This window comes from Parasteatoda tepidariorum, chromosome 5 (assembly GCF_043381705.1).
Source record: "Parasteatoda tepidariorum isolate YZ-2023 chromosome 5, CAS_Ptep_4.0, whole genome shotgun sequence".
Classification (NCBI taxonomy): Eukaryota; Metazoa; Arthropoda; class Arachnida; order Araneae; family Theridiidae; genus Parasteatoda; species Parasteatoda tepidariorum.
In genome coordinates, this window is record NC_092208.1 from 88,583,981 (window position 1) to 88,611,552 (window position 27,572).

The 27,572-nt window shown below is 29.8% G+C and overlaps 1 protein-coding gene across 1 annotated transcript in view; it reads left to right on the plus strand.

Moving 5' to 3' along the window:
- Positions 1–5,809: 5,809 nt before the first annotated feature.
- LOC107445401 (uncharacterized) overlaps positions 5,810–27,572 on the plus strand; it is a 211,537-nt gene continuing 189,774 nt past the window's right edge. Inside the window, exon 1 of the mRNA XM_043039647.2 lies at positions 5,810–6,070. The gene's annotated coding sequence lies outside the window, so the exon portion shown is untranslated. The remainder of the gene's footprint in view (positions 6,071–27,572) is intronic.

A 27,572-nucleotide genomic window follows, 5' to 3' on the forward strand; every position in this document is an offset into this window, starting at 1 on the left:
ATACAGGTACTACTGCAGGCACTGTGGTAATAAGTTTTTTACTGTGCAAAAAAGGGGATAAGTACCAGAAAATTGCTTGATTCTGAGGAATTTTAACTACCATGAGTTAGCCGTGAGCAACAGCCTCATGCCAAATGATTCTGATTACACTCAATCTTTATTCTGATAAAGTGAACTTCTTAAAAAAATGTTTTGTTAAATCTAACAACGTAAAGTCACTGAAAATGGCCATGAAAATTAAAAAAACATTTAACTTTATTAATTTTGTCGGTGTATACCTTTCAGTTTTGTGTATAATTTCATAATGTTGATAAGAGTTGTGGAGTCGCTAGTCGGAATGTTCGAATCCAACTCTGATTCCGGATTTTCCGGAGAGCTCGTTTCCAACTTATACTCAACTTAAATTTTCCCCAAATCCCAGGGAAATATTAATTGCTACTATATCATCGCCTGTTGAATTTTTCATAACGCTACTTAATTAATATTTTAAACTAATTAGTAATTTAATGGATGATCTAATGCTAGAAAGCCTCTATCTTTGTTTATCTGCTCTATTTGCTCTACTAATTACATGGTAGATAATTAGATTTAAATACATAAGTTCTCTAGTTTTGCACAGTACAAATATACCTGACCTTCAATTGAGATTCACTATTAGTTTTTTTGCAAAATAAGAATTTTATAAAAATTAGAAAACATTGGGGGGAAAATAAAAAGCATATTTTTAATACTTGATAAAACCTAAGATGAAAATGCGTAAAATAGTTTTAAAAAACTTAAAGAATTTTTAAGTTTTTTAAAACTATTTGCTTAAAACTTAAACAGCTTTTCTATGTTTTTGCACAAAAAAACAAGAATTAAAATATTGTTTATAACTTACGAAGATCTAGTTTACAAAGACTCAGTTAATATCCAGGTATTATGTTCATTTCATATTAAGTTTGTCTCAAAATGTGTTGCAATTGATGCAAACAATGATAACAACAAATGAACAGTAGAATTTTCATCTGCGTTCTTTCAAAATTTTACGCGAAATTCTAATAACACATTTTATGATAAATCTATATATATAAAAGAAAGTCGTGTTAGTTACTTCACTTATAACTCAAGAACGGCTGAACCGATTTAGCTGAAAATTGGCAGGGAGGTAGTTTAGAGCCAGGAGAAGGACATAGGATACTTTTTATCCCGTGCGATAAACCGTTCCAGCGATATCAGTGAAAGTCGAAATGGAATTTTCTGATTGGTTAAAAGCTAGCCATTGTTTTAAATTTTGCTATAAACGATTCAATTTTCAAATATCTTGAAGATAACAACAGTGATATTTTCTATCTTATAACTCTATTCATTTAGAAAAGTAAATTAAAGTAAATTGCATATACTTTAATTTTTAATTCGCGCTTTTCTTTATGTCAGGTGAGCACAAGCAAGTAAAATCAACGAGAATAGATTTCTTAATTGTTGGTCGTATCACGGATTCAGTACTGTGAAAACTGTTTAATAAATATAAAGACAAAAGCAAATTTCATTCAAATTGCACGTTTTCAGAAATATTTATATTTAGTACGTAATTTTAGGTTAGCAAAATTAAATATACTTTTCGAAGATTTCAGTGCTGTGACAGTTGTCATTTGAAAACTATTAGTTTGTTTGTTTATTTATGCAAAGTTTTCGAATTCATCCATTTTATTTCTTTCATTTATAAAATTGATTTTTGTTTTAAATCTTATAATTTTCATATTTCTTATTCATCTCATTTTTATTGCTCTTTTTATTATTTAAAATATGTATGTGATATTTCGATTTAGCAAATTTGCGACCACTGCCAACTTTTACATTTCTTTTTCGTTGTCAGAAAGAATATTTGCAAAAATATGCCGCCTAAGCAAATCGCTCTTAGTCGGTCGACATCTCAAGCGCGCAAAAAGAGAACTACCCGTGTTTCAGAAACATCGGAGCAACGGGAAAAAGACTTGAAACTAATCGAGAACAGAATGCTTTTGCCCGTTCCTTAGAAACGTCTGAGCAACAGGAAAGAAGACTGTCAACAAATCAACTACGAACTACACAAGCCCGTTCGTCGGAAACATCAGAGCAACGGGAAGCAAGAATGAAAACCGACCGAGAACGCATTTCGCTATTCAGACGCTGCCAATACTCTGATTTGAATTTCAGTGCATTTCACTATGATCCGACAACAAACTATAGTCTTCCCCCAAGTGTCATCATCGGAGAAATATATCAATTATGTATGTTTTGTAATGCTCTCAAATTTAAAAATGAAACAGCTGAAATTTGCTGTTCTAGAAGCATACAGAAACTACAAGATTTTACGTCGCCTGCCGAGACATTATCAACCTTCGTATCAGGTCAAACAAACCAATCGAAACATTTTTTGGCGCATATACGCCGGTACAATTCGTGTTTCTAAATGACTTTATTCGGTGCTACACGTATCCTGAACGAGAATTACATCCCAACATTCAAAGTGCAAGGCCAAATTTATCATCGTGCAAGGATCACTTCTTTCAATGCCTAACGCAGATCATAAATTTCTACAAATTTATTTCATGGATAACACAAATGATCAAGTCAATCAACGTTGTCAGGTAAACAATGGCACTAAACGAAAAATTGTTACCGTATTACAAAAATTTTTCGATCAACATAATCAGTTAATTAGGCTGTTCACAATTGCCCTAGACTAAATGTCATCCGATATTTACAAAGTTGTTATTAGAGCTGAAAAAACACCTGTAGGCCACCACAAAGAAAAATACAATGCGCCAACATTGGATGAAGTGGCTATTGTTATAGTTGGCGAAGAATTTACCTCCCGCGATACAGTTCTTCATCGCAGAAATCGTGACGTTCAAAGAGTTCTCAGAAACGTATCGATCATATGATGCATTGCAATATCCTATTTTATTTTGGTGAGGAGAGGAGGGATATTATTTTAACATAAAATTAAGAAGTCCGCAAACAGGCGAGAAAACCAATAAGAAAGCAAGTGCAATAAGTTTTTATGCATATAGATTAATGATTGCCAAAACGCTGATAATCATACTTTAAAATGTCGACAATTAGTTCATCAATACATTGTCGATATGTATGCGAAAATTGAAACTGAACGCCTACTGTATATTAAATTAAATCAAACCAAATTACGTTCAGAAGAATGCATTCATTTACGGGATGCAATAATTAATGATGGTAACGTTAATCCTAATGATGTGGGGAAAATGATTATATTGCCGACTACATTTGCAGGGAGAAAAACTTGGACTCCCTGCAAATGTAGTATTCATACATGTCTGAGTATTCATACATGTGCCTTGGACTCCAAGGCACATGTATGAATACTCACAGGATGCAATGACATATGTTCTCGCATATGGGCTCCTAGATTTATTTATTACATTTACGTGCAATTCTGCTTGGGTTGAAATTAGAGATATTTTGTTACCAGGACAATCATCATCGGATCGTCATGATATTACAGCACGTGTGTTCAAACAAAAATGATAATCTTTACTTGATTTCATTGTGAAGCGTCATGTTTTTAGAGAGACACGGTGTTGGGTGTACTCTATTGAATGGCAAAAACGAGGATTGCCTCAGGCACACATTCTAATTTGGCTTATTGAAAAAAAACCACCTTCTAAAACTGATCAGATATCAGCAGAAATTCTTGATGTCACCATAGATCCAGTCTTATTTCAGATCATTGTCCAAAATATGTTTCATGCTCCGTGTGCATCACCATACATGTCTGTTTGAAAATGCACTAATGATATCCTAGAGAATTAACTGCTTTTTTTCACCATTAAATAAAATTTGCATTTCAAATCATAATCGCAAATGTCTCTTACACACTTAAATACAAAATTCAAATTCAAATTGAAAGCGTTGCAACGCACGCAGGGTACAGCTAGTTTATTATAAAATGAACATAGCACTCGGATAATTAACTGAGTCTATGTAAACTCGATCTTTATAAGTTATAAACAATACTTTAATTCTTGCTTTTTTTGTGCAAAACCATAGAAAAGTTGGGCTTTTTAAAGTTTTTTTTAACTGTTTCAAACTTTCTCGTTGAAAACAATTTGCTTAGACATTTAGTTGGAATAAGAGAAGAACAACTAAATAGCTTTTGGTCTAGTTGTCAAATATTCAATTGTTTAGATGCAAGCTTAATCGTTCTTGGGATCGACCTAAGTCCTGACCAGTGTAGTTCGACTGCATTAAACTTATTAAGAAGACAGCATATTTTTTTATTTTAATTTTTTTAATTCTTAAATGAGGATTTGAAATTACCATATATAAAGTAATATTATATTCGAAAAGTTATGCAATTTTATACTTGTTTAAATTTTCAATTCATTTTTCCAATAAACCAAAATATTTTATCTTGGAACAGTTATCACTCGATATTAAAAAAAATCATAAGATTGCTATTTTTGTTGTTCAATTTAATCTTACATTTTGTTTTTGCTAAGTAAAAAATTATATAATACTTAGAAGCTTAAAATGACAAAAGATTAAAAAAAAATTTTACATTCGAAAATTATTTTGAGAGTTAACTGTTGAACTTGTAGGAAAAAATTATCATGCTTGGTCGATCTGTATTCGGGTGAAATCCAACTATGGAATTAAAATTTAGCATCCTGAAAAAGCAATTCTTATGTGTGAACGTAACTTGAATTTTGCTTCGAAATACCAGCTTGTTTGAAAGTTATTGAAAATCTTAGTACTTTTTCGGTACTTTTTCAGCTTTTTTTTCTTTAATATTAACTATTTGTCAACTCTCGTAGAAAATTTATTTTCCCCACTCGAGATTTTTATATATATTTTTTATAGGCTCGCGCTGGATTAGGTGTCATTCAAAAGCAGTAAAAGAGAGAGATTACTTGCTGCCAGATATAAATCTTAACATTTATTTTGAAATTTTTGTAAAATAAGGAAAATATTCAATATATTTATTTATTTTAAATGGCAGAGGTGAATTGACATGTTAATAAGTAAAAACACAGGAACAAAACAAGAAAGTAAAAAGTCATTTCCTCAGGAGCGCTCTTGCTTCCCAATATCGCTCGGTAGACGACGACCTGCAGCACAGGATGCGGCTGCCATCCAAAACAGCTTGGCTCTTGCACAAAGAACAATAGGGATCAGGTGCCAGCCTGATCCCTATACAATATTCAGTATAAAAGATGCAGCAAATGCAAAAGATATAAAAACGCTTCTTATTTGAACTGTTCTAAGTCTCGATAACGAGAAAAAATTACTTTTCATTTATTTTTTTCTTATTGAGTCACGCATTCTGTATTTCTTAGGTGGTTTTAAAAAAAGAAGAAAAAAAAAACGAAATTATTGTTAAATTGCTCTGTCATAAAGTTGCAGTAATTGTATATTTTAAAAACAAACTGCTCTGCGTTTTTGTGGAACACATTGAAGTTCAAGAAAAACAAAAAACGATGATGAATGAAAAAGAATGAAGGGGTTGTTGAGTGGAACGAGTAGGGGGCAGAGAATCTTAATTATTAATGAAAAAAAAGGATGAATATCGTAACAATCTTCGATAGCATCTTTGAGAACATAAAAATCATCGTCGCCAAATGCTGCCGACGTTCCCCTTCTATTGTAAATAGCATTAGAGGAGCAAAAAAGGAAAACTAATTCTCCCGAAGGAAAATCTTCAGATCCAATCGAGAAAAGACGAAGAACTTTCTCCACTTGCGCCAATATAAGTTCTTTATCGACTAAGGACTGAGTGCGCATGCGTGGTGGATGTTCGGAAAAGACCGCTTCCCACTCTCTATCAAAGATGCTCAAGATGAAGACGCGTGAATCCATACCTTCTCTTTTGCTCTCTCATTAAGGATACAAAAAGTTTTATTTTGTGAAACAATTTGTCTTTTTTCAAACTTTTTTTTTGCGTAAATTTTGAATTTTATATATTCTAATAAAAAGCAAATGGTGATTTTTCCTGGCCGAATGTGTTACAAATTTAAAAAGGATTTTTGAAATTTAGGAAAGGATTTTGAAAAAGATTTTTATTATGAAAAAGGTAAGTTTTGTTCCAATCATTTTAGTTTTTTTTTCGTTTTTGAAAAAAAAAATGTTTAACTTTAGAATCAATACATGATTTCTTCGTAGAAGTTTAATTTTCCTTAAAAGGGAGATTTTGATATTTTGAACATGTTGTTTGCTTTTGGAACAAATATAAAAATTTCAAAATTTATTTCTTTTTACAAAAAATAATTACTGTTTTTTACAGTACGAAAATTTACTTCATTATTACTAGTTTTTGTTTAGTTATTATTTATTTTGTTAAATTAAAATGTAAAATTTTATGGTACTAAATTCCTAATCGAAATTTAAGAAGGACAATGTTTGAAAGGTTTTTAAAATTTGAAAAAGATTTTTATTATGAAAAATGTAAATTTTGTTCCAATCGTTTTAGTTTCATTTTCGTTTTTGGAAAAAGTGTAAAATAAATAATTGATTTCTGCGTAAATTCACTAAAAAGGAGTTTTTAATATTTTGAATATGTTGTTTGCTTTTGGAACAGATATAAAAATTTCAAATTTTATTTCTTTTTATATAAAAAAAAAATTATTTTACAATATGAGAGTTTATCTTGCTATTAGAGTTTTTTTTGCTCAGTTTTTTATTTATATTATTAAATGAAAGTTTAAATTTTACTGTAAAAAATCCCTAATAGAAATTTTTTAAAAAAAGTGGTCTAAAGTGGTTAATATTGGCAGTATTTAAATTAAATTAAAATGATTGTGTTAAAAATATTGACAGGTAATTTTTTTTCAGTTTTTTATTTCTTTTTTAAAACAAATTTTAAAGTTTGAGTATGTTGTACCAAACTCCTGCCTTAAATTGAAAAAAAAATGGAAATTTTTCAAAAATAAATTGTTGAATATATTAGAATCTTTATAATAGATTATTTTTAATTTGGAAAAAAATTATCCTCTACAAATTTACTTTTATTTCTTACACTTCTTCTGCAAATGTAAAATCAATATATTAATGAATTTTAACTTATTTTGGACTTAATTTAAAATATAAAATAAGCAAAAAATACATTTTTCTCTCTTCAGAAAAAAAATAAATAGTTTATTAACTGAAAAATATTTTTTTAAGATTGCTGCGATTATTTTTTGTAACACATTTAAATGTAATAAAAACTGTATCCGCGAAGGCTAAGATGTACAGAACTGCCATTGTGATGAACTCAGTGGTCAGAAGTAGCGCATTACAAGTATTGAAACTACTATAGTCGCTACTTTTTTTTTTGTAGCAGTGTGCTACTTTTTTTAAAAAAGTAAGTAGTGCGGTACAAAGAAAAACAGTAGTTTATAGCGATTTCTAACAACTACTTTTAATATTAGTCAAATAAAGAAACATGATTCTAACGCAAATAATTCTTCTAATTTGATTGAGTACAAATCATAGCGGATCCGTCAATGGATGTCATGAAAATTGCTGCTGCTGAGCTTTAAATGGAATAACATATTTTGAATGAAGTATAACTAATATTTAAATTAGCCAATACGAAAAATGGATAATGAATCATTTTGGTCACATTTTAACTTGCAAATGTTCACTCGTGAAACATTGATGTTATGTCAAAGGAAGAAAATGTCTTTTCGTTGTACTTAATTTCTTAGAGGATATAAAAAATATGAAACAATTAAAAAATTTCAAGTATTTGATAATTTTGCACTTCTCAAATTAAATATTCTCTGTCGAGACAGGCATAGAAAGTTAAAGGTGAAAAAAAATAAATTCAAAAATAAAATGTTTTGTTACAATAAACTGGCTCATGTAAGCATGAATAAATATTTCTTAATTATTCCCTTACATTTAATACAAGTTCGTCCCCTTAAAGAAGTGAAGTAGTTACTACAATTATAAAGTAGTGTGTAGTCACAACAATTTAAAAAAAGTAGTTGTAGGTTTTTACATTTGTCACAAAGTAGTTGCAGTTTTAGTTGGCAGCAAAAATAATGCAGCTTTTCCGACCACTGGATGAACTACAGTTCGATCCGCCTTGAAGCCCTTCCCTGCTTCTTGTCGGTGGTTAGCCTTAACCTTCCTGATCTCTCAACCTGCGGTTAGGTGGATGGTTTATTGTTAGTTTTTTGCTGAAAACTACGTTTGTATAAAATAAACTATAATTCTTCATTTCGATATAATATTTAACAAATAAGTTTTTATGGTGGAATAATTAGATACTATTTAAATAGTTTTAGTTCTGTTTTTTTTAAACTGTTTCCTTATAAATGTTGTAGAATGCAATTACGATTAAAAAATATTTAACTACTTATGGAGGATATGTTTATGATCTCTTTGGTCTAAATAAAATTTTTTAAAGCTTATTTCCAGGACACATTTTTTTTAAATTGTTGAATAGTATTTAATAAATTGCACTGCATTGTATTATCTAAAATCTAATAATTGAATCGCATCGAACATGATTCTAAAATTTACTAAGTCATATCTAAAAGCAAGCGGAGTTTTTTTCCTTTGTTTTCGCCGAATGTGTTACGTTTTTTAATAAGAAGTTGTCATTCAGAAAAAAAAATTAATCAAGAGATAAATTTTATTTTATTGTATATTTAAGTATTTTTAAGCTTGAATTAATTAGATCCCCGTAAAATCAGTGTGCGATTTTATTCGTGAAGTCAATATGTTATCTGCATAGAAGCAATATGTCATTTGTATTCTGCTTTTCTTAAAATGGATATTTTAATTTAATCTTGACTATTACTTATGAATGATTAATTTATGTACAAAAATAGTAATATTTATTTGAACATATTAGAAAGCTCCGTCACCTGTTCGCTTCGCTCGCCAATCCTTGCTTTTCACACATCAATGAATATGAAGGGTGGAGAACAATTTTTGTTCATATTTTACAAAAATTACTATTGGATTGCCATCTGCTTCACTTTGAGCATTACTAAGTACTACTAAATCAATAACATGTTCAGCCGGTGAAGAGATTAGTTGATTAGCCCTCTCAGCTGCAGTACGTACCCAGCTGCGTGGAATGAAATGATTGTATAAAATGTGGACTCAGTTGGCGTGGATAGAATTCTGGTTGTTTAACCATTTCAAGAAAAAAAAATCAATAAAATTTTTCTCATACTTTACAGTTTGAATATAAATTTTTTTAATGGTTATTTGGCTGTTTCAGTGGAATAAGGTCAACTACCATTTAAATAAATTCTTATTTATTAATTTTTGCCCGAGAAATTTCTAACAGTATGCCTTAGCTTGCATTTGGACGAAAATTATCCCCAATATAATTTGATTCATGCTTATAAAATAAATTGCGCTTGTATTGTGTGGACCTCTTTTGAAGAAGAGTCTCTTTCATTGCAAAATTAAAATTTATGAATGTAAGAAGAATCGTAAAAAACCATTAGTAAAATAGTTTCTTAAAATATTATACATATTCTGTTTTAACTTACAGGTATTTTATTTATAAATAATATTTTATTTATAAATAATAAAGTATAGTAAGGGAGTTAATAGAAGAGCTAATAGAAGAATCGAGGACTTCATAATCAAAGAGTTAATAGAAGAAATATAGCATCGAATAAATCTAAATGGGGTAAACTGACAGAGACTGCCTTGGCCGGTAACCGGCTGTAGTGTCTAAGAAGAAAAAGAAGTATAGGCAGGCATTCTTAATGTGGAAAATTGTGTTACAGCAGTAATAATTTATAAGTTGAACAAAATCCCAAATCCTTTTCTGAACATGTTTCTCATAGAACATGTGATGGAAAATTATTTCCAACTTACTTCAGGGAAAAATATCTTTTTCACCACTATAGTTAAAAAAATTTCCAATTTTGAATTATGTACAAACCAAAATTGAACGTTTTTTATTTGTACATGATACAGGTATGATAGTGATATAATACTAATATACGTACAAATATGATAAATACATTATATTAGTAGCTTAAAAATTATTAGATAATGTATGTGGAAGTTTAAAAAAAAGAGTAGAAAATGAATAGAAAAAAATATCTTTCCTTTCGAAGCCCATAACGTTGGTTACAAGATATTATTATTTTTTATTTTGTTTGCTCGATAGTGGTTTATTGTCTATTCCATATGCAGATTATCTATTGCATAAGTGGTAGATTGTCTATTATAAGCGGTAGATTATCTATTCCATATATAGGTTGTCTATTATAAGTGGTAGATTGACAATTCGATATGTAGGTATAGTCTGTTATAAGTGGTATAGTATATTCCATATGTAGATTGTCTCTTATAAGAGGTAGATTGTCCATTATAAATGGTAGATTGTCCATTATAAATGGTAGATTTTCTATTCCATGTGTATGTATTGTCTATTATAAGTGGTAAATTGTCTATTCCATGTGTAAATTGTCGATTGTCTATTCCGTATGTAATGAACATTTATGCAAGTGAATAGGGAGGAGATATCACATTTAAAAAATACAGAAATAAGATAACCCGTGACATTATGACTAATTATTATTAACGTACAAAAATAAATTAGACATACTATGATATGACAGCCTAATAGAGAAAGATTCTTTCTTAAAATAAGCATAATTTGTGCTCTGAGTGAAATAAAAACAAAAATTTGAATTATTTTGGAAATCTTTTATTTTATCTAAAAATTCAAAGTTTCTTGATTTAGTCTAAAAATCTGAATTAATCTACAAAAACGTATTCGTGTACCTTAAAAGCAAATATCCTTATATTTACTTTTTCTGCTCATCAAGTAGTACTAAACGATGAAGACTTTTTTAGAACTCTGAAATTTGTTCGGAAAATAAACTGAAGGGAAATATTTTGCAAGGGGAAAACGGCGCTGGACTTACATAATAAATTGACTTTTACTGGCATCAACAATCTTCGCCTTTATTCACTTCACCTCCTCTTTTTTCTCATTTTTTTTTATACGAGCATGACGCTGAATTTGTTCTACTATGTAACCAATTTGTCATCACGCCGATGAGTTTTTTGTCATCACTTACTTTTTTAAGGGTAGAAGGTAGCCATCAATTAAAATAAAAATTCGCTCTAATACTTTATGCACTGCGTTAAAAAAACTAATAAATGAAAGCAAACTGAGAAATTTTCAGAGAAAAAAGCTAATACTGTTATTTTATTTTATCACCCTCGTTAAACAGCTGACCCAATTTTGAGTTTACGACTATCACTATTTAATTTCGCAATTTTGAACACAGTCCAGAAAACAAGGGAACATCCTGGATCTAGTATTGGGAGAAATTTGCTTTCGTGGACTGCATGGATGGATTTGCCTGGGGAACTTTTATGATAGAACAAACCAGCATTTCGGTTACAAAGAGAGGAAAACAACGAAAACTTTCCACGGTGGGACTCTAACCCATGATCCGACTACCACTGAAGATATTTTATATCAGCACTGTGGTACACAAGTTTCCAACAATATTCAGCAATAAATATATATGTCCGTTATCAAGAATATGAAAAATAATCAATTGCTGCTCATTGTTGGAATCTTGGCCATAAATTCAATTTCGACAATTTAAAAACTATTTCCACCCCTGTCACATCAGCTCATCTTGATGCATTCGCATCGACCATCCATCGCTAATCCAGGTCACCTAATTGCGAGGCGAGTGTCTTATCCCCGGAACTATAAATCAATTGATAACATTTGATTGGTGTTACTTTAGACGAAATTTCACACAAATACAATAAAAACTTTAGATATTGCTGCAGCATTAAAGTATGAGTAATTATTCTTTGTAGACAGAAAATAGCATTTTTTCAATACAGCTCTTTCTCAAAAAAGTTTTCTTTTCCCTCTACGATAATCAGAAGTCATTGTGATTGAATCAATTTCTCCCACAGGAATATTTGGATAATGGATTTAATATATTTTTTTCTAATCAAATCACATTCCTAAACTCTCAAAATCAATTTTTTTAAATAATAGTTTCATAAATTTATTTAAATACAATTTTAATTAGACTATTTAATGTATGGTTTTTCGTCAAATAAGTACAAAATTACTTTATTCTAAAATTCGCGTGCAGTATTTTCCGAGATAGCATTTCTTTTCTTTAAATAAATCATTTGTACAAAATAGCATCTATCTCGGAATCGTTAGTCGATTTCATTGATTTTCTAAATTGATTTCATTGATTTATCTTTGCGTGCTTTGTTAGTCATTTTCCCGATTCCATTAGTAATGCATTATTTTTCTCCCAACATAGCATTTCCTTCAACAATGGTTGCCGTACCACTTCAGAATCATTATCAGAGGACTCTCATGAACTTACGTGAATCAAAACCTTCAGATTTTTTGGCAAAAACAAAGCGACGAACTTCATTTATTAACAAAACGTTTGAATGAAACAAAACAATGTTAAAATCACAAATAAAGGCACAGATATACTATAAAGATTCGTTTCTATAACCAAAAACTTCCCCCTAAATCTAAACACAAAATGACAGTAGAAAAAATAATAAGCCAAACATGTGACAATAAAAAAAGTGGTTCAATCAATAAGAGAAGAGGAACAAGCTTGAACAAAGTAATAAAGAAGGAGATATAACAAACAGGTGTTAGAGTGTTTGGCGAGAATCCCGTGGTAGAAGATGTCGAAATAAAATAATAAATAGATTTCCAAATATTGAGAAAGAATATGATACTAAAAGGCTCATTGATTACATTGTTATAAATTTTTAAAATATGGAGTGATTTTCAGAAATCAAGCTCGGAAGCTGAAGAGCATTGTTGAATGATTTTAGCAGAAGAGAACTCAAACCTAAAATTAGATATTCAACTATGTCGGCTAATTTTAAGATCGCTGAATGTCCTGATTTTGGGTATATCCTTCAAATTCTTTAAATCAAAATGTAAGGGAACGTGTTAAAATACTTTATATTATTCATGCCACTTGTTTGTCTCCTTATTTTCCTATTGTCATTTTGTGCTTACCTATTCTAATGAATGTTTTCTGGCTTTAAAGTTTTCACGTATAGTCTCTGTTATGATAGCTTATAATTGAAATTAAATAAAGTAAGAAAGAGAAAACTAAGTGCAAGTTTTAAAGAAATTCACAGGTTTATCGACTTCGGTTAACATAGGATTTCAGTTTAAAGAAATTTGTTGAATAATATGGCCCCTCTCGAAGATAGTTTTTTCACCATTATATTGAAATTACATTTTATTGAACACTGCTAAAACTTTTGTGTACTTAAACACCAGAAATGGTGGCAGGTACTTCGCAAAAGTGCTTTAAAAATATTTCTTGACGTAACCAAACATCAAGGACGGTACAGTGAATATCCAGCAATGTTCTCTCACACTGCTCTTGATGTAAAGTAGATGCCACCATTTTTAGTGTTTAGTAGCACTAAAGTTCATTGTAATAATACTATATAATAAAACCAGTAGAGTTATTTTTGCGATACAATTTAAAATAAAAATAGTAAGTTTAGAATGGATGCATGCACTGATTCTTAAAAAAATAATAGGATTGTAAATAGAACATACACAGATAGAATGTTTAGCACATAGTACAGAAATAATGTTAAGATGAATTACAGACGCGGATAGATATTAATTACGATAAAATTTATAAATGCAATTGACAAAAACGCAAAACATAATTATCTTTATTACAAAACTAAAAACGTAAATACATTTTGTAACACGGAACTTTTGTTTCTATAGAATAATGGCCGCGTGCAAGACAACAACCACGCCATCTCGTTCTCAGTTTTAAAAAAATGTTCCTCCGATATTCAAAGTACGCCAAAATTAGCATGTTTGGAATCAAAAATTCTATACGAATGTGCGTGAGTTTGGAGTAAGCATTTTGCATAATTGGTGCTTAGATTTACACTTGATAAAACATGAACATCTTTAAAAGTGCTTTTGAACGCTCGATTTGGCATCTTAAAAGGAAGAATTCCTTCACAAAATGTTTTGAATTGAGTAACATTGAATTTGAAGAAATTGTTTTTACAATGTAGATTTACACAAAAGACAATTTTTTTAATTATATATATATATATATATATATATANTATATATATATTTAATTATTTGAGTTTTAAAAGTATTAACGATATACCGTTCACAACATCCCTAATTTGCACCATTCTAAAAATTCCATTTTTTAGTTTAAACTTTTTTTTAAAAAAAGATTATATTCTTAAGATACTGTTACATTATTTTCGAAAAATAATTGATGAAATATTTTAGTTTTAGCCACAAAATTAGATAAAATTCCTTTAGCTCAGAAGGAAGATGTGATTCCATCTAAAAATATCCCAAATGGGTTTTGATTAAATAAACTTTTCAAAGATTGTATAATGCTTGGAGATTTACGCTTGAAGGTTAATGGAAGGTTCAATTGAGAAAAATAAACTTTTCGTAAACAACGGGTTTCTTTTTTAAGAAACACTCTAATCCTTAAAAGAACATCATAAATAGATTGAAAATTTTCAATTGCCTCTTTCGGAAAAAAAACTATCTGCTTATGTTTTGTAATATATATACTATACTGTTTATATTCAATTCAATGAAAGAAAATTTATCCATTTTTTAAATTCTTCATTTTTTCTTTAATTTTTAATTATTATGCTGTGGAATTTAATTAGGGGAATTTTTAAAAGCTGAATCATTTATTTTCTTATTTATATATTATATTAAGAAATCATATGAGCTACTGTTATGGGTTTTTGATTTTGCGTTGTATTTTGTTTCAATGCGCAAAAACTATTTGACTTAAAAGTTTGAAGTTCTGTATAAAAATTTACAGGGAATAAGAAGAAATAAAAGATTTAACGGTCTATAATAAGATCGAGAATTATTATCTATTAAACTTGAAATAAAATATACTCTGCGAGCTCATGTGCAGCTCACAGAAATTCAACTACTGAGTTGAAATAGGACCTACTCTGAAAGGGCCATAATTGTTTATAAACTCCACACGAGACTTTTTCACAATTTGCTATTGCTTTCATTTCAAATTTTTCTCTTCTTTTACATTACATTTTGTTTTGCTGGGCAAAAACTGTAAAACTGAAAGACTTGAAATAACGAAAGATTGTAAAAAAATATCCTCTGGGAGAGGAAGGAAGTGAAAAATTTTTACATTCGACAAATAGTTACAAATACTTGCATTAAAAAGTGCTATGCGCGAGCTTTCACTGTTTTACCTTACGTTACATTTTGTTTTGCTGAACAAAAACTGTAAGACTGAAAAATTTGAGATAACAAAAGATTGTCAAAAAATGCAAAGGGAGTGCGACGAAATAAAGAAACTTGAGAATTAATTTTTTTTTCTCGGGAACTATTCGTTCAAATTTTGCATTCGTTCGTTTTTGTATTTTGTTAAAATGATGTAGAAATATATGAAAATTCAAATTCCCCCCCTCCCCACTATTATTAAATAAAATAATACAAAGTAATAGACTATTCCCCCAAAAGCGGACTCAGTAAATATTCATAATTATTTCGCATGGAAAAATATACAGGAACCTAGAACTTTCTAATTAAGAGGTTTTTTGAAATTATATTTCCCCTTAAGTATCAATACTTCTTTTTAACTGACTAAATGTTGGTTAATATAGATAATCTAATTATCCAGTAACATACACTTTAATAAGGGAGAATTTTTTGTTGTATAAATTAAGAAGACAAGCTGTTCAAAGGAAAAAATTCTGGAATTATGATTAATAATAATTATTTTTAAAAATTAATCTTATTGAATGTAACACACGTAGCGTAACAAATAATTACAGGTATGTGTGTTAGAATCAATTTTTAACTTTATTTTGTATGTAATTTATTTTTTCAACAGAAAATTTTTTTCACTTGAATGCATGGAAAAACAATGAAGAACATCGCGCAAATTAAATTCTGCTAATTATTTGGTTACGCTTTAAGTTTAATTTTGCAATTGAATTTGTTAAACTGTTTTAATATGCGTAAGTCGAAAAAAGTGCCTTTCCTTGGGGCAAAAAGAATAAAAAGGTTTAGAGAAAGAAAAAGGAAATAAGAGGAGCATAAGTTGAATAATGTTAAGGACATCTTGAATTTTAAAACACGACAAATAAAACCCTATTTTAGATCTCAGTTATTAGGAAAAGTAGTTTGCTAATCGTTTAAGTCTCCCTAATTCGCCAAGAATTAAACTTTTTGTAGTATTTATGTTAACGGAGCGAGTTGAACTTAAATTACTAATAAAGAATTTTTACTTCCGAAGAGGCATTGCCTGTATTGAAAGAGGAGATTGGTACATAAATTAATTAGAAAAATACTGGCAAAAAAGTACTATATAATCGTATGACGTTATTTTATTTCATAACCGTAGTTGAACATCCGACCCAGTTTTTAGTTGAACGACTACCTATGTTTAACTCCGTAGCTTCATAATTTTGCACCCGATCCAGAAAACAAGGGAACTCCTGGATCAAGTATTGGGAAATATTTGCCTTCGCGAAGGACTTTTTGATGGAACTAACCCGCATTTGCGTTACACAGAGAGAAAAACGACGAAAACCTCATATGGTTAGCCTGACAGCAAGGGGACTGAAACCCATGATCCGTCAACCACTGAGGATATTTTATGTCAGAACTGGGGTGGGCATGCTGGATTTTGAACCCGGTTGACCTCATCGGGAGGCGAGCAGTCTACTCTCTGAGCCACCACGACTCTCGTATTATATCATTGTCGAAGTTGTTTTTTATCCAGGATTTTAACAATTTACAGCAATAAACATGTAACACAGCAATAAACATCAAGAATACGAAAAATCCTCAATTGCTGCACATTGTTGGCATCTGCAAAATCGACATGCGAAAATCGACAATAGTTAGACGGACTTTGTTTCGATAATGCCAAAATTATTTCTACACCCACCACACCAGCTCATCTTGATGCCCCGGAATTTTGTTTTATAAATATGAATGCCGATTTCCTAATTAACGACATTAGTTCTTCACCATTACTCCATAGGGCCTGGAAATGCGTTTTACCCTGATTTTTTTCCTCTCGACCACTGTCGTTTTTCTTCTTTTTTTCTCTTTCGGCTACTTTAGTTTTTTTTTCCAGTTTTGTTTCTCAGCTTTACTTTTTACATTTTTTGTTGTTAACTTTACGTTTTTATTTCAAATCATTTTCGTTTCTTCTCATTCAAATCTTCTCTTCTCAAGCAAGTTTTGAAAATAGGCGCTTATTTTTGAGAGCTTTAAACATGTCGACAGATATTTTTTTCTTTAAAATATATTTTAGAAGGGAATGAAGTTTTTAATCAAGTAAATTCTTACCGCTTCAGTTTCTTGGGATATTTCATTTAACTTAACTATCTGATCATGTTTCTTTGAGAAACTTATGCTGCTTTTTCCCAGTTACATCCTGGACACTCAATTTCGTTTTCTAAATTTTGCGCTTTGCGACAAACAAAAAAATTTTGTTGTTGCTTTTTGGATTGAAACAAATGCAAGCACATCAATTTAATTCTTTTATTAAAACACTTAATGACAAAATGATGATGAAATGATTATGAATTTAAACGCTTTATGACAATACATGACTGAAAAAGCACAAAAAATCTTAATTTTTATTGCTGGAATGGTGATATTTGAAGAAGAAAAAAGCGACTCAATATATCTGTAAAATGGCACATTATGAACATAAATGAAAATGCTTGGAAAACTGAATTAGCGGGAACTATATATTTTGTGTTTTCTGACAATGTTGATTTTGTGAGATGCGTTTAACAATTCGCTCTGTTTCATTCATTGAAACGAAGGAGTCAATATTTTCTTCTCTAAAGCTTCATTTGCTAAAATAAATTGATTTTCTTCCGTTAATATAAGGTAGATAAATGTTTTTGGTGCCGTATTTGAGATTTTTCAACTGAAACATTCCCTAAGGGTATCACACGTACACGTAATGCACTAATTTCACCAAATTAAAAAGTTTTTACTTAAGAAAAGAATTTCAAATAATCATTTATCACACCTTTGATAACTATTGGAAACATGTGTTTTATTTTATTTATACAAATGCTTAATCTTGCCTGACTCGGAGATTTAAAATCTGAAATTAATTTTGCTCTTAAAGGTACAGATTATTTTTTAATTGGCATTTTCAGTCTATTTTTTTGGCGAAATTTACAAGTTTTAAAAAGTTATATATAACAGAGGGTTCCATAAATGTTGCGACATAGTTCTAATAGAATTAAGGCATTTCTTAATGATTAAATTTAGATAGGAACCATGCACGGAAATGCCATCTTCCCTATTATGACATGTTCAGAAGCACTGGAAGAAACAGTTCATAATTGGGAGTACAAAAGCTTCCATTACAGTATAAAAGCGCCCTAAGTGGCGTATGATGACGATTCTGGGTTGCATATGCAATTTTAGCCTTGATGATGTGCTTTAACTGTCCCAGATATTTTTCGCAACATTTATCCAACCCCATGTAAAACTTTTTTAAGCTCGTGCATTTCGAAAATTTTTCAAAATCTTTTAACCACTCGCTCAAAAAAGTTATCATGCGAAAAACAAAAATTTCTTAATTTTACTCATTCATACTTAACAGAATTAATGTATACTAGTGGGTTGCGCCCCCTGCTCGCTAACGCTGGCCAAACCCCGAAAATTGCTACACAATCTTATATGGTTTGCTTCGCAAACCAAGCTCGCTTCGCTCGCTACTAACTTACGAACACTGTAAATGCACAAAATTCTAAGAATTCAAAACAATCATTCAAATCCATATAAAAACTTTTTTTTTTAAAAAAAATTACATCTTTTTAGTAAATACTAAGTCATTAAAATAAATTTGAATTCAAATAAATGACATGTAAATCGTTAAACCTATTAGAAATGTGCTATAGTATACTATGCTATAGTATAGTATACTATAATTCGTGATGTATATCAAAAATCTTCAAATAAATTCGTAATATATAAATTCGTGAAAAAAAGCGCTTTCGACAAAATACTAAAAGAGAGATCTATCGACAAAGACTACTCACTTCTGCCTAGCTTAATACTATGAGATTGCCGCAGCTGATGCTTTCTCTGGTTATTTCAGTTTCCGTTTTTAAAAGCGCTATATGTTGAGCCACCTCAGCTATATTTGGCATGTGACATTTTTAGCGGCAATCATTGGTCGATTCGCCGTATAAGACCAAACGTTGCCACCGGCGGAAAAGAAATACAGCCAAAATTTGGGAGCCACGTAAGAGAATGATATATATTAGATGCTACTGTGAATGACGGAAATCAAGAGAGTGTTGACTTTCAACAGTAAATGTCAACAATCATTGAGTCGCTTTGGTGAATGTCCGGATTATTTCTTATACTCGATTGGATATATATTCGTTGATATTACTTTATTTATTCGATATTTGAATGTTTGCTGAGGATAGATTAGAGAAACATTTGTGTTTGGAAAGCAATGCATGTAGGGCATACCAGGCAAATGTAAGCCCTACATCAATGTTTTTTTAAGACGGGCAGTAGCATTTAACTAGACCTATTATATATATTGACTAAACCTAGAATTAGTTCAACATTCACCAAAGCGACTGTGTGATTCACCTGTGGAAGTCAACAACTACCCATTTCGGTCGTTCACAGTAACATATATATTCAAAGTTTCAAATATCTAACATTATAAAAAATTACACACAATTAACAACATGTAGATTCAACAAATTATTCATGAAAAAAACTGTAAAAAATATTCAACAAGTTTGAAATAAAGGGTATTAAATTTAAAAAAATATTGTGCAGAAGTACCACGCGTAGCAAAAGAATCGCTCTAATAAATAATTATCTAAAATTATTTTTAATATGAAATGATCTCTAGATAAACAAATTGTATAAATATATGCAAAAATGTTGCGATTCGCTTGAAAAGCTGAAAGATACGCTTAATGTTAAATTAAAAATACCGTGTCCAAACTTTTGATAGCTTTCCCAAATAGACCCTATTTTTCAGATTATAGTCTATATTTTAAGGATGAAGAATCCGTAGAAAAAAATTATTCTTATTTTGATTTTTGATATTATATTGTTTATTTATAGTATTATGTTTATTTTGTCTCCGAATTTCATAGTTTAAAATCTTTTGCACAAATTAATTAGCATGTTTAAGGTTATATCCGCAGATCATTCACATTATGTGACAGTTGACCAAACATTTGAACAAAAGTTATTCAGGATGTTCACTTTTTATTTTGCGTACTGTACCTGAGAATTTATTTTTATTAGCGGTGTTGAACAGAAGATTCATATTAAATTTAACACTAAATAGATCTCCATACTTTGTGATTGTGAACTCAACCCAGAAGACAAGGGAACTCTTGAATCAGATATATTGACAAACTCGTCTTTGTGAAAGACTTTTTGCTTGAAACTGACGTATATTTGTTTTACATGAACATAAAAACCTTCCATAGTTAGCCCGATGGCAAGGAGACTCTTACCCTTGATCTGAGGATATCTTTAGTCAGCACTGTAGTTGTCGGTAGACGTCATTGGGTTCACCACTCGAGTTTGACCGCTTTATTCCCTGAACTATTTCCGCTGTCTAAAGAAATATTGTTCGAAATGTTTGCTTCTACTAGACCCTATGTCTGATCCCTCCAATATTTTTATAAGGCAATGTGTACCTCTGATTTGATTTGATATGAATAATAAAATAAACATCTTGGATTTAATAAAATCGTTTTAAGATTTACAGAGTGTTCCACAACCTCAGCATATTTGTTTTTAGAATAATTCTTAAAATATCTTCATTTTGCATCGAAAATAAATATTTAGGCAAGGAAAAGAAAACTCCACCGAAATCACTAATGAAGAGTATAGTATGAAAAAAATCAGTTTGGTTGCCTAATGACACTTGAAGATATTTCCATTCATCGTTTTTTTTTTTTAAATGTCTCCCCTGTTTTTACCAGCAGTAAAACAGGTTTTGAAGTTCAAATTGATTCCTTAGTTTATGCTATCGTTCTCGATTATTCCTTGTTAAATCACATATTCATGACCCTTAATGTGTATTGATTTTTACTGAAGTTATACCAAGAATTCCAAAAATATGTATTAGGGGATAGAGCGTTCACCTTCCAATGACGTGAACCGGGTTCGAATCCCAGCGATGGTTGATCGATACGAATGCAGCACCCGACTCGCACTGACCACAGTGATGATGTAAGTTATCCTCAGTGGTAGACGGATCGTGGGTTAGACTCCCCTTGGCATGTCTTTTGTCCGTTTGTGTAATTTTCGTCTCCATGTGCAATCACCATGTGCGCAAATGCGGGTTAGTTCCATCAAAAATCCTCCACGAAGTCAAATTTCTCCCACTACTTGATCTACGAGTTCCCTTGTCTTCTGGATTGAGTTCAAAATGACAAGGTTACGGAGCTGAACATTAGTAGTCATAAACCCAAAATTGGGTCGGCTGTTCAACGACGGTTATAAAATGAAACAAAAATCAATATATTCGGTAAACCATTACCATAGCGAACGGTAAATTACTAAACGAATAGTTTAGGCTTAAATACCGTTTATTTTGGCTTAATCGCCGTATATTTTGGTTTAATCGGCAAAATTATGGTTTCTTTTACCATTAAGTATCTTTATCATACTAGTATGGTAATTTTGCCAGAATTTTTTCACCATACGTGTAGTCTTTGTCATCGAATATCATACATTTCCGTTTTAATTACCTGCTCACAGCTATTCCAGAATTAAAAGTAACATTTATTTTACAGTGTCCTTTCAAATATCTTATTCAAACAGCGAATTTAATCTTCGTGTCTCGTTTCTAGTATCCTTTATAACAAATTTATCCTCTTAATATCTCTACATCGAATCTCCTGAGTTCCAAAAATGATTCTAATTACGTCTCTTAATAAATGGCCTAATAAATACCAAAACAAATAATGACATATTAAGTTAAGTTGCAAGGGGATGTTATTACTTGTGTAAATTAACTTCTTAAGATGGAATAATATTTTCTCTTCATCATTTTCGCATTAACATCGAAGTTATTGTATTATCTTTCATTTTATTAAGATTCGAATACTTGTTTTTACTCATGTTTTAATCATTTTGAAAGTAATAACGTTTGATTATTTTTTTAACGTACCGATAGAATTTCTATTTTTTTCTTTGTATCGTATAGGAAATTAAAAAAAGATAGTCAAAATAAAAATAATAAAAAATACGTGAAAAATATTTTCGATAAAAAAAATTTTAAAATTATATGCGTTAAGTTTTCATTATTAATTTTATTAGTCAAGGTTTTTAAATAATATGTTTTCAAGAGAAATTATTATTTTTTTTAGAAAAAGAGATGAACTTTATCTATTGCACTGTACTAATTTTTCGAGTGTTTTAATTTTCATTATTCTATTTCGTTTTAACAATTAAGATTTGTAAATATTACCCAGTAAAATTAAAATTTATGCTATTATTTACAATAATATGTACAAAAGAAAAATACGAGTTCTGACAATTTTTAAAACTTTAACCAAAAATAACAGGCAGAAAAAAATACTGAAATTAAAGGTCGTAAAAAGTCATTTAAGCAACGAAAAGATAAAAAATATTTTCAGAATCCAACACTATTGAAGTCACTAGTAGTGGAATGCCTAGTAAAACTTAGTGATTGTAATTGTAGCAATTCAACTCTTCCCTGTTTTCATCGGCAATTAAAGAAGTTTTTTTGTTAACCATCCCTCTTTCCTGAGTAGTGATTTGATAAATTTGAAAAGCATTTTCGTTTATTTCTGGCTTAAATATTAATTTGAAACCCTAAATGTGCATAAATTTTTGACTCCAATTTTACCAAAGATTCTAAAAACATGTAGTAAAGGTGTTACCACTTATTCTGTATACATATTTGATATTCTTTAGATTCTACATAATACTAAACAAAAACTAATTTTATACCGTTTCTCAGTGAACCTCAAGAAATTTTTGAGCGTTTTTTTGAAAATCACTTTCATTTAATCTACTAGAATAATGTTCACTAAATTTGAAAAATTTAGAATCAAGAACTAGATTACTTCTCGAAATTATAACTCAACTCTATTAATTGGAACCTTGAACCAGATCTCAAAACTAGAACTATATTAATAGATTTCTAGAACTTGATTAATTATCAAAACTATATTAATCGAATACTGTCACAAAATTAATTGTCAAAACTAGAACTACATTAACTGGATCATAGAACCAGATTAATTATCGAAACTAGAACACTACAAATCGAATCTCAGAACCTGACTATTTTTTTCAAAACTAGAACTAGTGTAATCGAATCCTAGATTTTGAATATCAAAGACCTTCGTTTCATTAACAGCTTTAATGTAAATAGTCAAATACAAGATTCGTTTTACGAAAAAATAATCTTGAAATCTTTTTCTAACAATGATTTTAATCTCCGAAACAAAATTTTCCATCTCCATCGTCAAATCCTTAGAATTTTAAGAATTGTTCTAATCACTGGTCTTAAGAAATAAATTTCGAAACAAATAATGAGGTATTAAATTAAGTTGGCAGAAGATGTCATTATTTGTGAAGACTTACTCCATAAGAAAGAATAATATTATTCTTTATCTTTTTCATATTGACGAAGCTATTATAATATTCTATTTTATCAAGATTCGATGATTTGTCTTTAATCAATTCTTGGTGATCTTATGTATGTGACATGTACTTTCAATTTATCTTTTAATAATGATGCAATAATATTTTTCTTTATATCTTAATTCTTTTTATATAGAAAAAGATCAAAAGGTAATCAAAATAAAATATATGTATTAGAATATTTTCTATTAAAAGAAATTGGTAAAAAAAACGAACCTGATTTTTCATTATTTGATTTAATAATTAAGGCTGTAAATAATATAATTTAAAGTGGAATTGAAATCTGCTTACAGTAACATATACAAAAGAGCAGTTTTCTTTTTTTAAAAAAAAGATACATATTCTACATAACATATCGTTATTAAATGTTCTACCGTTTTCATTTCTCTTATTTATTGATATTGTTATTTATGTTTGCAAGTGTTTTTACGTTCAATAAATATCTAGAATATTATTGAATATTTACATGCACGCAAATATAATTATAAAAATTATTAGATGGAACATGCCATTTTTAAATTTCTAAAGTTTTAGTTTTTATAAATCCTTGCTTTAGCAATTGAGTTTTTTTAAATTTTTAAATATATAATTTAAAATAAGTTTTGTATATATTTTTTATAATTTGTGGCCCTGTAAAAAATTTTCGTATCCAAAAATGGTGGCAACCACTTTACACCAGACTGGTGTAAAGTGGTTGTCACCATTTTTGGTGTGTTCCACTACACACAAACCAATGATGGTACCTGGTAAGCGAAATGCTACTTGATGTAAAGTAGCTGCCACCATGTTTGTCATCCAGTAACTCTAAAATTTATAGTAACTATAAAATACGTATTGCAAAGCTAAAATTTATAATTACAGTAAATTACGTAGAGTAACACTAAAATTTATAATCACAGTGAAATACGTGTAGTAACACTAAAATTTATAATGACTGTAAAATATGCGTAGTAACACTGAAATTTATAATTACAGTAAATTACATGTAGTAAAAATGAAATTTATAATTACAGTAAAATAAGTGTAGTAACGCTAAAATTTATAATTATAGTAAAATACGTGTAGTAACACTAAAATTTGTAATTATTGTGAAATATGATAAACATAAGAATCAGTAAAGTTACTTTTACGATGCAATCTAAATCAGGGGTTTCCAACTGGCGGCCCGCGAAGCCTTTTTTTTGTGGCCCGCCAACTAAAATACTAAAATATATTAGTTGTAATTTTTTTGCTGTTAATTTTCGTAAAAAAAAACTATATGGTAAAAACTCCACTTTTCTCGTTAATAGAAACCTAATTTCTTCGTTTCTGTGAAATTTAACATACCAACGGTGCAAAAATATTTATTTCCCAGGTTGCACATTAATTGTTTAATACATAGGTGCACATTAAAGTTATTGTAGCCCGAATTTTTATTATTTATTTAATATTTTTAATAATATTATTAATTACAATTAAATATTTTTTTTAAATAAACTTCTTATTTTAATTTGTAATTCAATACTTTTGTTTAGTACAACTTGGTAAAAATCTGACAGTAATATTTAACGTTCCTTCAAGCATAAAAGAGTCCTACATAAAATTTTGATAAAGTTGCGGCCTGCAATTTGATTTGTGTTTTTATTTATGGCCCCCGGCCTCATGTAAGTTGGAAACTCCTGATCTAAATCATAAGCAAGAATCATAAATGTAGGATTCCTGCATACAACTTCCTCCGACAAATATGCTACGACGAAAATAAATGTTTTGCCTTACTCAGATAAATGATAATTTAAAAACATTTACCACCAGTGTACCAGTGTTCTCAAGAATTTATTATGCTAGGCGGCACAAAAACCTTTTTTACAATAAAAGAATCAAATAAAGAGATTTTAATTTCTTACGCAAGCATTGATCTTTCCCCTCCATCACCTAATAAGTAAAACTCCCCCTGAAGCGTTTTCGTAATATTTAAATGGCCAAAAATTAAATATTAAGTTATCTTTTGAAGGCAATGCAAGAGTTTTGTCTCGTAAATAAATTCACAGTGGGCAAAATAGAAAAACGGACTACCCTGAATACCTTTTGATCGGATCTTCATACCCAAAGACTCAATCTCAAGGGGGTGACTTCAAATAGGACAATTAATGAGTGCACATGATATATGAATTTATGAAACCAGTCATGCATAAATTAACATAGCTGACTGCCTTGGATTTTGGACTATCATATATTTAAGTTACATGGCGATATTTTAAGTTACGAAATCACAGTCAAAAACATACTTTCTCTGAATAAGCATACACTTTTTTTCGACGGATTCAGGTGTCTGATTCCCAAAATATGTCTGGTTACATGGCGATATTAAAAGGTGTCGGATAGCCGCAATCTGGGAAATCGGGTTCCCATAGTTTGACCAGGAGAGCAGTCCAGAATTTCAACGCTTAATGTTAATTTTAATTTTTGCGTAATTCGCCATATCTCGAGAACTCTTTAAGCGAATTGAAGCATTTTTGCACACACTCATGAAATTCTATTTTTCAGGAACTATTCAACCGAATTCGCTCAAATTAAATAGTGTGCCATGTAAAATTACCTACTTCAATATGATGCAAAAAAATTGCATACTTTACAATTCAAAAAATCACGACTATTATTAAATAAAGCTGTAAAAAATAATAAACATATACTATAATTTATTTTTTTGCATTCAATTACCTTTGGATAAACGAATTTTATAATTGCGGGAAAAATGTTTCAATTCGGTAAAAAAGTTTTCGAGAAATAGCGAAACAGGCAGTAAGTAAAATTAATATTAAGGGGTCCAAACTCAGAACCGCCCTTCTGACGTAATTAAGGGGATCATATTGCGGATATCCCCATATTTTGGAGTTCAAAAACCGAATCCGTTGAATTCGTAACTTAAAATATCGTCTGCACCAATTAATAAGAATATTTACCCCTTCAAACCATCTAGAATAAGTCTTAGAATGTAAAGATCTGTTCATTAGATCAAAAGTTATTAAGGGTGAACCGTTTTTTTTTTTGGGGGGGGGGGCACTATACTCCATCTAAACCGCAAGAAATTGTGCTTACTACGATATGTCGCTGCGGCGAATGGCTCACGACAAATTCACGCTGCGACTAATGATTCACGACGAATTGTTGCTGCGACGAATGGTTCACTATGAATTGTCGCTGCGACAAATGGTTTACGGCGAATGAACGCTGCACCAATATTTGCTTTTACTGTAATTTTTTGTGGTTTATACTTATTATAACGCAAGGCAAAATTAAATTTTATTAAAAAATATAAATATTTCACATCTTCTAGATCTTTAGTATCTAGTATTTTTTTAAACAATTAGGGTTTGTAAGTATAATTTTAAAAAAATCAATTCTATTTGCAATAACTGAAATATGAAATGAATCTCTAAAAAATTATCATCACAGCATTGAAGTAGCAAATTTTTTGTATGAATTTTAGTTTTTTCTTCTGCAAATATTTTTTTTACTGCCTTACATAAAAAGATTACGAACTTCTACCACTAAAACTCAAACCACAAATCTTGTAAATGTAACTGTCTTATTCTATTCTGAGTTTAAAAAAAGTTAAGAAATAAATTATGTATATTCACCGTAAAACAAAATATAAAAATCGGATTTAGTGGTCCGTTGTTTTTTTAAGATAGTAAAGTTATAAAACTATTTTAAATGTTTTCATACATGCATAAAACAAATGTTTGCTTCTATTTTCGCAATATAACCACAATGTAATTCTGTTTTGGAAAATGGTATAATAATGTAGAGAACAATGAAAACTCTTGAGAATTCAACATATGGAAGATGTTAATACTCTTATTTTATGCATAGTTTTATTTCAAAAATATTTGCT